This window comes from Uloborus diversus, chromosome 8 (genome assembly GCF_026930045.1).
Source record: "Uloborus diversus isolate 005 chromosome 8, Udiv.v.3.1, whole genome shotgun sequence".
Lineage (NCBI taxonomy): Eukaryota > Metazoa > Arthropoda > Arachnida > Araneae > Uloboridae > Uloborus > Uloborus diversus.
Window position 1 is genome coordinate 28,324,575 of NC_072738.1, and position 16,100 is coordinate 28,340,674.

Sequence of the window (16,100 nt, forward strand, 5' to 3'; positions counted from 1 at the left end):
CTCGTGGTGAAACATGAGGGATTTAAAACTAAGCGTAGCGTAGGGTGTTTGTATAGTGGTACGTAAAAGACAAATCTTTGAAATTGGTTTGATTCTTCAATGATCAACTGCAATTGCTTAAAATTTAAACAACAAAATTCAATTTGCAATCAGATACTGCCTTACTATTCCGTACCTCGGTTTAAAGTTGACATAATGGAAAAAATTTTTACGTCGGTAAATTACACCAATCAATATTTCTTTGCCTTTTTGGTCATACCTTTAGCCACCAGTATTTTTATAATTCATAGTGCATATATTGAGCTATCCTGCTACAGGTGCTACAATCCAAGTTGTAATATGCCAAGTCGTTGTCCAGACGAGTCCTTTGCCTTCTCTTCTCGCCAGTTCCATTGTCTCTTAGGTATGCGAATGCACAGCTGTATGTATTCATAGGCAACCCGTTTTCTTTCGGTACCGATTTCCTTTATTCTTTTTTTGTTCAGTAGCTCTTGCCTAGTTTAGTGTTATCAATAAAAATTTTTGAAATCGAACCCTAAATAACGGAGATATGAAGTAAAAACGCATTTTCGTCTTAAATATGGCTCTTTCTACGCGAAAGGATGGTTTAATTTTTTCGAATTTAATATGGTTGGAAAGATCTTTAAAAAATACTCTAAACGAAGAAATTGTCAAGGCATCCAAAGTCCAACAACCTAAATCCACTAGGAAAAAAAGTTAAAAGCGTTTTTTAGTTAGCGAATTTCAAAAATTTTAATTTTATCCCTTTTCCATTTTTGAAATTCATTGTTGGAAGCGTTAAATATTAAGTTTTAATTCATTTTTTTAAACCTCTTTTTCTATACGAAAAATGCATTTTAATGCTTCGCGCTTGGTATGGTTGGAAAAATCGAAAAAAATACTTTGAAACACGTTCTACCCAATTTTACCGCTCTAAAATTGAAATCCACTAAGATGACTAGAAAATGATCTAGAAGCAATTAAAAGTTAGTGAAAATTCATTTTTATTTACTTTTTCACGCGACATATAGTTAGTGTGAAAAAATTGCTGGATAATATTGTGGTGTTGTCATTTCTCGCTTGAGCATAAAGAAATGAAATACTTGCATTTGTTTTTATTATTGAGGCTTTTTGGGTAACTACGGGCATTTAAATCATTTTCATTTTGATTCTGTTTTCGCCATTTTTCATTTGGTACGTTCTTCGAGAGGGGCCAGGATCACCGTTCTGCCAATGTTGAGGAGTATGTGCTGGACCGAGTAGTGGAAAACCAAAGTGTGAGTTCACGCTCGATTGCTATAGAAGGTGGACTATCACAACGTAAAAAGATGAAAACATTGCACCAAAACAAGTATCACCCGTATCATTTTACTCTAGTACAAGAACTGCGCAATTCAGATTTAGAAAAGCGGGTAACATTTTGCAGATGGCTACTAGCCCGAGACACTGAAGATCACCATTTTCTAAGAAAGATATTGTGGACAGATGAGTCGTTGTTCACTAGAGGGGGCATCATATATTTGCATAACTGGCATCATTATACTGAACATAATCTTTTCTTAACCCAAAACTCATCATTCCAAACTCGATTCAGCAAAAATGTTTGGATTGGCGTAATAGGAGATCATTTAATTGGTCCGTATGTGTTTGGAGGTAACCTAAAAGGAAACATATTTAGAGTTCATTGAACATCATTTGCCTGACCTTCTTGATGCTATTCCTGTTCAGGAGAGGGCAGAAATCATTTTCCAACACGATGGAGCCCCTGCACATTCTTCAAATGCCGTTCGGGAATTTCTAACTGAACAGTATCCCCAATGGATTGGTCGTATGGGCCCCATCCCTTGGCCCCCTAGATCTCCAGACCTGACGCCAGTGGACTTCTTTGTTTAGGGATTCTTAAAACAAGAAGTTTACAAAACAGAAGTAGCAAGTTTGAAAGAATTGAGCGACCGGCTTGTTGAAGCAGTAGGGAAACTAAGGAATGAAATTTCTCTAAGAGCAACGGTTGTTTCCGTTCGCAAAAGGGCAAGAGCGTGTATCAGATGTGGCGGCGACCAATTTCAGCAGCTATTGTAAATTTTGCAGGTTTATTAAATGTACTAATCGATGTTGGTGTAACATTTTTTTTGTTATTGATTTTCCTTTTGTGACAAGCACGGGAAAGTAATGCTTCTTTTATTTCTACGAATCGTTATCTCATGTGTTTTTTCTCGAAATTAAATGTTTAAACTATTATTTTTATATAAAAATATCATTTTCTTAAACAAAGAAAGCAACATGCTATCGTGAAACAGAAAAGTCAAAACAGAAAAGTGCGACTCTTTGCTGGTTTTCCTTTTTTAACGAATGCAGATTTTTACACTGTTTCAAACAAAAGCCTGACTTTCACTGAACTTCAAGCCCAATATGATTTGTTGTTGTATCATCTGAAAGCCAATAAAATTTGCCAGTTTTTGGTAGATTTGCCCGATTGTAGCTCTTACGGTTGTTTTTGAAAATGTCGATTAAAAACGTTGGCACCATTTTAATTCTGAGTGTGTCCAATGTTTCAAAGCTTGTAGCTCTCAGTAAAATGCGACTATCTTAATGCGAAAGGTATCATTTTGTAGGATTTAGACTGCTCTTTCCAAATATGTACTTATTTTCTTTGTAGGTCCTACAGGAATTTCAGAAATCAGTCGTTTTCTCAGAATTTTGTTTTTTTACTCATTTTCCTTAAATTTACCAAAACTCGGTTACGGTTAAGGATTGGACACGATAATGGGTGGTTCTATGCTCCGCTTGGGCTCTTCTATCACTCCCTTTCGTATGGCAGATTCGATCGAACTCACCCTGTGTGTATATATATATATATATATATATATATATATATATATATATATATATATATATATATATATATATATATATATATATATATATATATATATATATATATATATATATATATATATATATTACAGCACTACATGTTTACACTATAAGCAGTAAGAGAAAAGTGAGTTGAGCTCTGACAAGGAGTTCAAGTTCCTGGTTTGCTATTTGGCTTCAGCGCCGTCTGGTGGAGGAAGTGCGCAACATACACAGTTTCTAACAATACTGTATCTTGCAGCGTTGCCAGTACGCACGGATTAATAAGGTGGTATACTTGATCCTATTCCTAATGTTGAGTATTTTTTTATCATTAATGTCCTGGTCTATGATGTGTCATTATTAAGTACGTATTACTCACGGTATATATCACTCATCTGTTTGTTGTCTCATCACTGGTTAAAACGGAAAATATTGAAATTAAAAAAAAATTAAAAAATTAAAACCTGATTACGGCAAAAAACACTAAAATGTATGAAACAAATTCGAAACTCTTTGATACCATCGTTTTATTGAGTAGTACAAGTCATTTGATATGTTAGATATTAATTTTTATTTAGTTCTATTGAAATCTTCTGTCCTAGTGTTAATAGCCTTCTAATAAGAGGATCGTTGTTGTCATATTATTTTTTTCTGTGAGTGTACCAAATCAATAAGCTTTTCTAAGCAATGTGCAATAACTTGCTGTCCTAAGCTACGGGTAAGGCAGAAACTCTTTAAGTAAATCGCCAGCTTAGTTATGACATCCGAGGACGGCAGTTTCGTGTTTTAGAGCCTTATCATCTCGGATTAAGAGGTAGCTGTGCCGGAGGCAGAAAACCAATTAAAGTAGCCACGAGAGCCAAACTGGTAACAAATGTAGAATTTTTTTTTCTTTAACCACCAGTATTTTTATGATTTAAAGCTTGTTTATATTTATAGTACCCAATTTTAGCCGTTGTCGGAGTTCTGAAATCCAGAATTAATTCAGGTTAGTCTCTCGTGGTGAAACATGAGGGATTTAAAACTAAGCGTAGAGTAGGGTGCTTGTATAGTGGTACGTAAAAGACAAATCTTTGAAATCGAATTTGATTCATCAATGATCAACAGCAAATGCTTAAAACTTAAACAACAAAATTTAATTTGCAATCAGATACTGCCTTCCGATTCCGTACCTCGGTTTAAAGTTGACATAATGGAAAATTTTTCTGCGTCGGTAAATTACACCCAGTCAATATTTCTTTGCCTTTTTGGTCATACCTTTAGCCACCAGTATTTTTATGATTCATAGTGCATATATTAAGCTATCCTGCTACAAGCTCAGCAATAACCCAAGCTGTAATATGCAAACTCTGTGCAGACTCGTTGTTTCACCTTCCCTTCTCGCCAGTTCCATTGTCTCTTAGGTATGTGAATGCACAGCTGTATATATTCATAGGCAACCCGTGTTCTTTTGGTATTGATTTCCATCATTCTTTTTTTGTTCAGTAGCTCTTGCTTAGTTTAGTGTTATCAATAAAAATTTTTGAAATCGAACCCTAAATAACGGAGATATGAATTAAAATCGCATTTTCGTCCTAAGTGGCTCTTTCTACGCGAACGGATGGTCAATTTTTTTCGAATTTGATATGGTTGGAAAGATCTTTAAAAATAATCCAAACAAGGAAATTGTCAAGGCGTCCAAAGTCCAACAACCTAAATATACTAGTAAAAAAAAGTTAAAAAACGTTTTTTAGTTAGCGAATTTCAAAAATTTTAATTTTATCCCTTTTCCATTTTTGAAATTCATTGTTGGAAGCGTTAAATATTAAGTTTTAATTCATTTTTTAAACCTCTTTTTCTACACGAAAAATGCATTTTAATGCTTCGAGCTTGGTATGGTTGGAAAACTCGAAAAAAATACTTTGAAACGCGTTCTACCCAATTTTACCGCTCTAAAATTGAAATCCGCTAAGATGACTAGAAAATGATCTAGAAGCAATTAAAAGTTAGTGAAAATTCATTTTTATTTACTTTTTCACGCGACATATAGTTAGCGTGAAAAAATTGCTGGATAATATTGTGGTGTTGTCATTTCTCGCTTGAGCGTAAAGAAATGAAATACTTGCATTTGTTTTTATTATTGAGGCTTTTAGGGTAACTACGGGCATTTAAAATATTCTCAATTTGATTCTGTTTTCGCCATTTTAATATTTAAATGAATCATTTTCCGGTGTGAGGAAGGACTTTCAGTTTCGATAAAATCACCTTCTGGGAAAAAAAAAAAAAAAAAAAAAACTCAATTCCCAATAATACCCGCATTTGCTATCACTACAAACAGATCTCAAGGTGAAACTTTTGATAAAAATTGGCGTATTATTACGACTTACAGTGCTTTTGCATGGACAATTATAGACAGCCGCGAAGAGAATTCGTTCATTTGACTGTCGAAAATTTTATATTTCTAACGGCAAAGGTCATGCATACTTTTACAAAGAATATTGTTTGTACAGAAGTTTTAGGTATTAAAGGAGTTTCGCCGGATCATTTCATTCAGGAAGACTTCTAAAATTGCGAAATTGGCGAACTTTATTCATTGGTATCAAATTTTTGGCACCAATGCCATGGCGAGAAATATATTTTTTTGCATTCGTAAAAAAAGAGTAGAGTCCATTTGCAAGGAGCTGACTACGAATGAAGCCCCCCCCCCCCCCGTGACAAGAGGGAAGAAATAAATGACAAGAGGAACATTAAGCCTTTTTGTTTTCATAAGAACGTTTATGAAAACAGTGTGACATGTGGTAATAGGAAGAGGGGGTATGGTGAAGTGTGAAACTTTGTGACAAAGGAGAGAGGGATCGAAATTTTTGAAAAGTGAATTAGTCAGTTATCCCCTAAATCGCAAACAAATCACAAACACGATTATTTTAATAAAATTGCACTATTATTGCGATGTCCAGTGTTTTTGAATGGACAATTTTAAATCTAGCAAGTAGGATTCGTTCACTTTACTGTTTAAAATTTTATGTTTCTAATGGCAGAGGTCAAGGCAACTTACTCAATAATATTAACCTTTTAAAAAAAAATATTGTTCATCCAGAAGTTTTACGTATAATCTGAGTTTTGCAGTATCATTTCATTCGGAAAGATTTCGATAATTGGGATATTGGCGCTCTTCATCTATTGGCGTCAAATATTTGGCACCAATTGGAGCGCGAGAAAAGTTTTTTCTTTGCATACGAAAACAAAGAGTAGGAAAATGTATATTTGCTTACGGTTACCACAAAATAGAGGCAGCCCACGAATGACGTCTCGCTTTAAGGTGGGGTTCACGAATTCGATAATTGGGATATTGGCGCTCTTCATCTATTGGCGTCAAATTTTTGGCACCAATTGGAGCGCGAGAAAAGATTTTTCTTTGCATACGAAAACAAAGAGTAGGAAAATGTATATTTGCTTACGGTTACCACAAAATAGAGGCAGCCCACGAATGACGTCTCGCTTTAAGGTGGGATTCACGAAATAGTAACAGCTTTGTGACAAAGAAGAAGAAAGAAATAACAAGAGGAACATACAATGCGGAGAATGTGACAACTAGCCTTTTTTTAATAGGAACGTTATGTAAAACAGCGTGACGTGTGACTAAAAGAAAATGGGGTATGGTGACGTGCGAAACTTTGTGACAAAGGGGGGAGAGTGTCGAAAATGTTGAAAAATGTGACATCAGTTATACTCTGTAAAAACGATTCAGAAACGTTCCTGGAGAATAATGGGCAGCTGATGTGCCCAATTTCTGCCAGTAATATACCTTGCAAAAACCAGGAACCTTTTCCGCTAATATTCAGTAAACTTCCTGAAATTATCTTGGAAGCCTCATTAAAAATTCAGAAAACTTCCCGTTTGAAGCCCTTCGCGTCAATGGAACTTCAGAGTTAACTTTGATTAAGGCTTCTATATAAGGGGAGCTGACTTATCCGACATTTTGGTTCCAAAATTGTAGGGCGAAAAAAATAGTATTTGTGCAAAAGTCTCATTTTAGAAAAGTGGTGTCAAAGCTTTAGATGTGTTGCCTGATTGATGTTTGATTATTTTATTCTTTAGCTGAAGACGATTTAATTTATACAAATTGAAAACAAATAAGGTGAAAAGACGAGGTTTATTACAGTAAACATTTCTTGATACGTTTTTCTTGTGTTTGTGAACTAAGTAATCTTTCTAGATTTACCTTAAGTGACATTTTACTCAACTTATCATCAATTGCTTTACGACATAGCAACCAGCGAATATTATAACGTATTTATAAATACTAGAAACGAGGTTGAATCCAATTTTGTCTTGGAACAAAATGTCGGATAAGTCAGCCTGTCCTTTTCAAGGAGCTCTAACTTTGATAGGTATAACATAGCAGCTTGGTCCCTCCCTGATTTATTGAGGAAGTTCCATAAGCAGTGTTGCAAACATGGCAAAAGCCAGCATTGCCAGCAAGTATGATTGAGTTGCTCGCCTGCAATTCTTGCCAAGCAGCGTAGTCCATACTTATTCGCTCCCTCTGGGGGCTTAATCAAAATGGACGATTCGATTTGAAACGAAGCCGATTCGCTTTATAAATATGCTAAGTAATCTTTAAACTGGGAGCTAAAAATATTTTTCAAACCAGTCAGGAAACTTTTTGACAATAATGCTTGATTTTTCCAAGAAGTAGATAAAAACCATTGAAGTCCTGACACGTTACACAAAAATACTCAGTAACGCTTCGGAATTTTTTTACATTGTACACCGCGCTTAACCATAAACAAATCACAAAGACGACCTTTTTTATAAAATGAACTATTATCGCGACGTCCAGTGTTTTCGAATGGACAGTTGTCACGAGTAGAGTTCGTTCAATTGTTACTTGGAAATTTATATTTCTAATGACGAAGAAGTAACTTACTTAATAATAGTAGGGCAATTCCATGTTAAGGTCAACCAGATGATCAAATTTTCAAAATTAAAATTTCTAAACAAATGAGGTGTCATTTTAAAGGTAAAGAGTTGTATATTTTGGAATGCCTGTCAAAAATTTGATCACTTCAGTTATAAATAAGTTACAGGAGGTTAAACAAAGGTCAACATCTTGAGTATTTTCAAACCATATTTGGTGACTCTCGAAGAAATTATGTTTTTCCCAAAAAATACATACTAATATTTTGAATTGAGATGAATAACCATTTAAAGATACAATGTGTTGCTTGTGATGTTGCAAAAATGTGTCAAAATATAATTCTTTTTGATTTGTAAAGGAATTCCTCTGGGGTACATTACGTGTTTTACGTCCGACACCAAAATGCGCAATTAATTATGCTGAGCCAATAATTTTAAAGCTACATGCATGTATTTTTGGGTACAAAGTAAGATTTTCAATCTCATTGATGTAACCTATTTTCATGTTGTAACAAGTGAATATTTTTTACTAAAATCTCGGTGTCGGACGTAAAAATTTTTTACGTCCGACACTTTTACATTCCTTTAAACAAAATATGTTTTCGACTGTGTTTCTCCTTTTTTTGCCTTTAATTTCAAAGTGAAAGTGAAACATGCATAAAAAACAACTTAGTGAATTAACTGTATATACATTTAGGGCTGACAGGGGTAAGTAGGACCCCTTTTGAGAAAAGGTGTGTTGAATGAACGTAATACAGTTGATTAAGATCAATTTTGGCAATTTGCCAAAACTAGAAGTGGGAAAAAAAAATTGGAAACACTAAATGATTGTATCTGTGTAAAGTTAGCTAAGGAAGAACAATTATCAACATTCAACCCATATAAATCTTGATGGTTTTCTTTCAGGTAAGTTTTACAAATAACTAATCACCAGCTTTTGTAGCTGAATATCAGCTATCTACTAAATCATCATAGTTGTATTGTATTTCACTAATATAAATATTTCATCAGAGTTGCTTTTGATTTTCAAATCCTCACTGTTATGGGGTGAACTACTTACCCCATAGTGTGGGGAAATGTTATAGCGAAATTTTACGGGGTAAGTGGAGCCCCTCCTCTAAAAGTTTTTAATAATACTTTATTAAAAATTCTGATTGCAGTATGCACTTGAAGTTAAACTGTACATGAATGTTTAATGATCATAAAAAAAATAATGCTAACCGTGAAACACTTTTTGAAAAATGCTGCTTAAACTCGCCAAAAAATAATTTTCAGATTTTTTTTTTTTTTTTTTTGACTAAGTTTTCTGACCTAGAAAAAAAATTCCACGGAACTCAAATATATGCAACACTAATCACCGTGATGAACCATGACATGATCAATGTAAAAAATTATAAAAACCATAAGGTTATTTCAGTTTTTGGGTGTGACCCACTTACCCCAGTGTCCCACTTCCCCCAATCAACCCTACTTTTGAATTTACTTGTTAAATTTTGTTTCAGTATATGTAACCTATATAATTTACATATTTATAACTGTAATCATTGTTATGTATTTACATTTAAGAGCAATAGTTTACGTCCAATATGAACAATTTACATCCGACACCGAAAATTTACGTCCGACACCAAGCTAAAAATATATTTTTAAATAATTTTTTTCCTTATAATATCATTTGAAAACTGTGTAATATGCTTCAATCATAAGTATACTTTAGAATTATGCTGTTTTTAGCCTACTTTCCCAGTAAAAGTCAGAAAAAGAAGAAAAAAGCATGAAAGAAGGCTTAATGCATCTTAAAAATATCGCGAAAAACAAAAAAAAAAAAAAAAATCAAAAATAGGTAAAATAATTAAATAAATATTGAAAAATTAAAAATTGGAAAGTAGGGTATTGAGATGGGGAAAAATGTCTGTCGGTCTGTCTGTCGGTCTGTCTGTCGGTCTGTCTGTCTGTCCCCCCCTAATAACTTTTGAATGAATAGTCCGATTCGAACAAACTTTTTTTTGTTCGAAAGATCTCGGCGAGTACACCTCATTCCCATATTTCACTTTTTGATTTGAACTATTTTTTGTTCAATTTTGAACAGTTCAAAAAAATTTAACATTAGCGCCTACGGGGAAATTCAAGGCAATTCCGAACTGTGAGGCGAATTTGCTTCAAACAAACTTTATAGGAAAAAGCTTTTCATGAAAAACTTGTATATAAAATATCTTTTTGATTTGAACAATTTTCCGTTCAATTTTGAACAGTTCAAATCCCTTAACATTAGCGCCTACGGGGAAACTGAAAGTCAATGTAGATTCCGTACTTGAAGGCGGATTCACTTCAAACAAATTTTGTTGGAAACAGCTCTTGACGTCAAACTCCAGACTCCGACTCCGAGAATTTAGGGGCACCTGACTCCGACTCGACTCCTGTGCCCGATAATTAATCGGACTCCGACTCCCCGACTTCGACTCTGAATTCGTAGCTTTGGCAAAAATTTATACACGGAGGACAGATGACTGACTCCGATTTTTGGATATTCGACTCCGACTCCTTTATCCCAAAATGAGATTGACTCCTCAGCTATGGTTTTAACTGTGAAATAATTATTGTTGATATGACTTGTTTTTATTTTCACGCTAAAGTTTTATTATAGGCATTCAGTTTTCGGCGAATAAACTCGAAGTCATTCATGTTTCTACATAAAAATATACGCAGACTATTTTTTTTTCTTTGACAATGAAAATTATTTCTTTAAGTTGACATTTTATTGTTTTTATTTATTTTGGTAATTGCATTAATTCATTTAAAAAATTATTTTTGGATCAGGGGAAAAAGAAACGATTTTTTAATATGATGTATTTATTTCAATAAGCTTATTAATTTTAATTATTATTTTTTCGTTTTGAAAGCTGTTAAAGAATTTTTTTAATGGAAAAAAGTGTATTAGTTGCTTTGTTTGAAAGGTGCTTTTTTTTTTTTTTTTAAAGATGAGTGAGGAATATTTTATTCCTAGAAATCAGCTTATGATATTAAAAAAATATGTTTGAAACAATTTGCGATTTTAGCTATTTTTGAGAATATTGATCAAGGTAGTAAAAAGTAGTATGGGTATATGGGAAAGTAGGCTCGTTTAGTTCTGGACAGAACTTCTTGTTAAAATTAAAATGCAAGCCAATTCACAGACTTTTAATAATTTTTAAGTGAACCATCAATTTTACTATTTGTGTGTTTACGTCCGACACCAACTCTTTAAAATTTTTTTTATTTATACTTTAGGGATCTATTTTGAAAAGCTAATATGATTTTTTATTCAGTGAGATGTGGTAAGTATCTTGTAAATAAATTTGATCATTTTGGAACAGTTTATACTTGTTAAATGGAATTAAAACTGAGAAATTTTTCTTCATTTTTTACGTCCGACACCATGGAATTGCCCAGTAGACGTTTTATAAGTAATATTGTTCATAGAGAAGTTTTACGTATAAACTGAGTTATGATGCTTCATTTCATACGGGAAGATTTCGCAAAACTGGATAATTGACGATTTTTATCCATTGACGTCAAATTTTTTGGGGTTGTTTCCTTCAGTAAAAAGTACTACTTTTGGTCACTGAAATTGATAGAATAAGCAAAAAAAAAAAAAAAAACCTGGGCCAGAAAAAAACTTATTTTCACACAGTTATTTTTTATTAATTTTTTTTAAAAGTCCGATTCTGGAAATAAGGCGATGTCTTTATGACGTTACAAAGGGTGTACTTTGGCACACTGCTCCATTGCCGCGCTAAATGTTTATGCTTTGCTTTCCACCGTGTTTCCAGGTTATGATAATTTGCGATGGCATCAGTGATTGGCATTTCATCGCTTTTGATGCAATGTGCAGAAGCGTGAGAAATGAATTTCAATCTGCGCATTGATTAAAACAATTAAAAATTTAAATTTAAAAAAAAAATTAAAAAATTGCCAACACCCATATTTTTAAGCATGCTCTTTCATAAAAAAAAAAACTTTTAAAATTTCAGAAACGACCCCTATTACCGAAATATCCCCTTTCATCCATTTATTTTGAGATCAACACACAAAATACAAAATTGGAATAAATAGTTACTGTTTGGTATTGCATGTACAGTCATAGAAAAAAAAAAAACGAAACACTCGATCGTACTCAAAGACTATTGACACTAGAGACACGTGTGAGGTGTTGTTTCAGGAATAAAAAGTTCTACATAATTATGTTTAAAAATTGTTGTTAAGGAGTCGTCTTCACATTAAAAGGAGCATCAACTTAAATTTTTCAATGAGAACCCCCATTTTTTATCACATATTTGTGATCAGCACCCTTTTTTTACTTTGTACGCAAAGTTTTGTTTAATTCGATTCAGCCGTTACTTCAGAATCGAGTTTTGAAAAATTCCTCTTGTAATGTTAAAATGTATTTTGATATTTTTGCTCATAACACAAAAACTTGATTAGGCACGGCAAAGATTGTTTTTTTATATCAAAATATGAATCGACCCAATAATAAAAACATCATTTACAACAGCAAAAATGTAAATTTAATTTTTTTATGAATTATTGTAATATTTTTTGAAAAAAATATGATCTGAAACCATATTAAATTTTAACAGAGAAACAATCTAGAAAAGCTCTTATGAGGGAATCCAAAATTTGAGCTAAAAATATTCAATAGTTTTTGCGCTATGCTTAAAAATTCATTTTTTCCCCCTTTAGGGGACCGTATACTTTTTTAAAACAGAAATTATGAAAGTTAGTTTCTTCGTAAAAAAGAAAAAAAAATGTTCAACAAAATAAGCAAACCAATTATAACGTGGTTTTTCTACATTAGAGTTACGTTCGTGAATTTTTAAATGCGTAAATGTATTCGCTGTCTCTGCATAAGAACAACACAATATTGCAACCGTCAGTTTTTTGTGGATACCGTTCAAACGTCAATGTGTAAACAATGCGAAACACTATTTCATTGTCCAATAAAAAAAATATTTTATAGAACTTTTAAAATTAAAATCTACACTGAAAATACTTCTGTTTTTTTTTTTTTTTTTTTTTTTTTTTTTTTTTTTTTTTTAAGTGCGTTTAGCCATTGCCTTTTGTAAAACAAAAACTCAGAAAAAAAATTAACATACACAATTTTTTCATAGAAACATACAATAAAACCTCATTGTCTTGCTAGTCTTGTTGCAATAGGCAGTGTAGAATTAATGGCTCTTCCCCTGAGATAATTTGCTAAAAGGAAAAACTATTGCCTTGTCCAAATCGGGGAAAAGCACTCGAAAAATAGTTGACAGCGTGAAATTTCCTCTTTAACAGTATCCAGATGGGTCAATAGGTAATATTTGTTCTTAGATAAGTTTGCTGATTTTTAGGAATTATTATTTTTATTATTATTTTTTTTCTTTTGTAAAGTGTTTGAATAATTTTCAATGTGTTAAGGTCTAGGAGAGGAAATGTCAGTCGCAGTATAGAGCCGCGTGCTTTGAGCCCGTATTCTGCACAAAAGTAATAGTTGTGGCTAATCGTGAACTTCTTTTTTTTTTTTTTTGAGTAATCACGATTGCTTATTGCTTTCGTTTGCCGGCCTTGATGTTGTGGTTCCTTTTTCAGGTTGGACCAGGGACACCAGCAGCACCGCCCACCGGCCTCTGCAGGCACGGCTCCGAGCACTGCCTCCAGGAATCTGTTTCTCCTGGTCGGTGGCGTCCATGTCCTACACACATGCGCGCTCATACACACACACACACACACACACACACACACACACACACACACACACACACACACACACACATACATACACACACGCACACATACACATGCTCATACACACAAGCCTCTACACACATACACACACGCCTACGTGCATGCACACAAGTCTTCCGCACACACACAAGCCTTCCCATGCACGCACGCGCGCCTACACACACACACACACAACTATACACACGTAACCGGCCAGGAGGAGGGGTAGGCTTGGGGGGACTGGAGCTGTTTCAAGTAACAATAGCCCCCAATGAGTAGCGCCCTGTCGCAACTCGTGGTTGCGAAAAACATAATTTGAATTCAAAATTTCAGAATTCAAATTAAACTTTTGTGCAATCACAATTGCTTATTGCTTTCATTTGACCGTCCTTGATGTTGTGGTTCCTTTTTTTTTTGTATGAATACAACAATACAGGCGTCATTTCTGACACTTAGCTCCAATAACAATATTACTTGACGACAGCAATTTTACCCACAGTTTTTATGTTTATTTATTTATTTATTTTTTTTTTTTTTTTGACTTCGACAAAGATTTAACAAAACATTAATTTGGGTGTTACATTAAGTTGAGTTTCTGTCTATTTTTTTAATTATAACTTAAATACTATTTTTCTACTTACTTTCTCTGTCATTGTCCGTGCATTTCACATTAAAATCAGTCTCGCAAGACAAAGATAAAATTTCAAATTATTTTCTTCTTTTTCGAATAACATGGAAAAATATCAAAAAAGAGAGTTATAATAAATTATTGTTATCAACTACTGAATGCCTATCTTAATAAATGCATGTGTTTCGGAATCCAATATCTGAATATTTGGATTGAACTTTATGACACCGAAACTGTAATTCTGCTTTCTCATCTTATGCTTAAAGCAAGTAACGGGCCATTCAGACCAGCTTCGCAGGCTGAATGTGGTCCGCGTGAATTTCTGCGATTAAAAAGCGCTTTCGTTATCCCAGTCGAAGGCGGCTCTTAGCCCGAATAATGAGCATAACAGCCCTGAACAGCGTTGAACCGAGCAATGAAGCAGATGTCATGTCATTAAAGCTGAGAGTGCCTACAAACTGGTGGATGAAGAAAATTTATCTCACCAGTAAGTAAACGTAAACATACAGCAGATAAATTTACTTTACCTACCAGTTTGTTCGCGCTCTCAGCTTCAATGAGGTAACTTCTGCATCCAGCACTATTTGGTTCGGATTCCAGTCTGCAAGTCCATCGCAAGGACGGAATTGTAGCATCTGGAGCGATTAAATCGCCTGACGAGTGTGCTGCATCTAGTTTTACTGCTAGTGGGGCATCCAGGTGCTATAGAAAATTTTCATATGCAAGTACGCGGTAATAAATTAATTGATGTTAATTTTTTTGTTTTTGCAAGTGCAATGTTACAAAATCAGAGAAATGACAAGACGTCTGATTTCGGTTCACCTTGGTTTAAGCTAAAATAACTTTTGTCTCTTTAAATTACGGGTTGGACCATCTCGAATCTCATTACTAAAAACAGCATTGGGAAATTACTTTCCTAAATTGCTCTTAAAAGCCATTACATGTTTAACTAACATCGCCAATTCTGTTATGTTTCTTTTAATAATACCACGCATTATGATATTCCGCATCAAATTTGGATTTGAAACAAATTCTCGTTTTTTGATTACAAAAAAGCCGCTAGAACAATGACTGTGTTTGTCCACTGTGTTAATTCAAATAACCAAATTTTTCAAAAATGAAGTTCGAGTATGAATGGTTTGCTCATTAACGTTTATTTGTATTCTCCCTGTTTCTGTTTTATTTTTTAGATTATTACTTCGTTCATTTTATGTATTTAGAGCAAATTTTAACGGAACAAATAAACCTTGCTTCGCTCGAGTCTCCAATCTATTTAATGCTGCTTCTTCTCACGTTGTGCGGTACATTTTTTATATTTTTGTATGCAATGGCTCAAACTTCTGATAATGTTCTGCGATATTAAAAACGCGCAATTCCATTTTACATCAAAGACTTTCTATTCATTCGAAAATAAATCTGTAACATTGGTGCAATACATTTATCAAACATATTCACATCATGACTATACGTATAAAATTGGATATTTACATTTCTATGAGGCTTGAATTATTATATGAGCAATCCTGTCGGCTCATATTAGGAAAAGTTAAAATGTTCCATTACTTTTAACTTGTCATTTCTCGATTTATTAAGCAACGATATATACGATGGACCAGACAAACCCCATCCGTCTTTCTTAGGTTAATTCAGATAGACAAAAATCAGTAAATATTTTAAACTTTTTTCAAAACAAAAAAAAGTTTGCGAGCGTAAATCGCTTTGTGGCTCAACATTATCGGCCAAAAAGTATCGAATTACGGAAAAAAAAAGATTACTTTAAAAAAATCATGAATTGAGCTGGATAATCTCGATCTTTTTTTTTTTACATTCCGCTGCTTGATAAGCCGTGACCTTAAAAGAAGCGTTTTCAATGTGGTGACGGTCCCTAAAACGTTTTTCGTTAATAACTCCTGTTCTACTGCACGGAATGCAATGAAATTTTGTACCCTGGCTGCATTTTGCTGTCTAAACA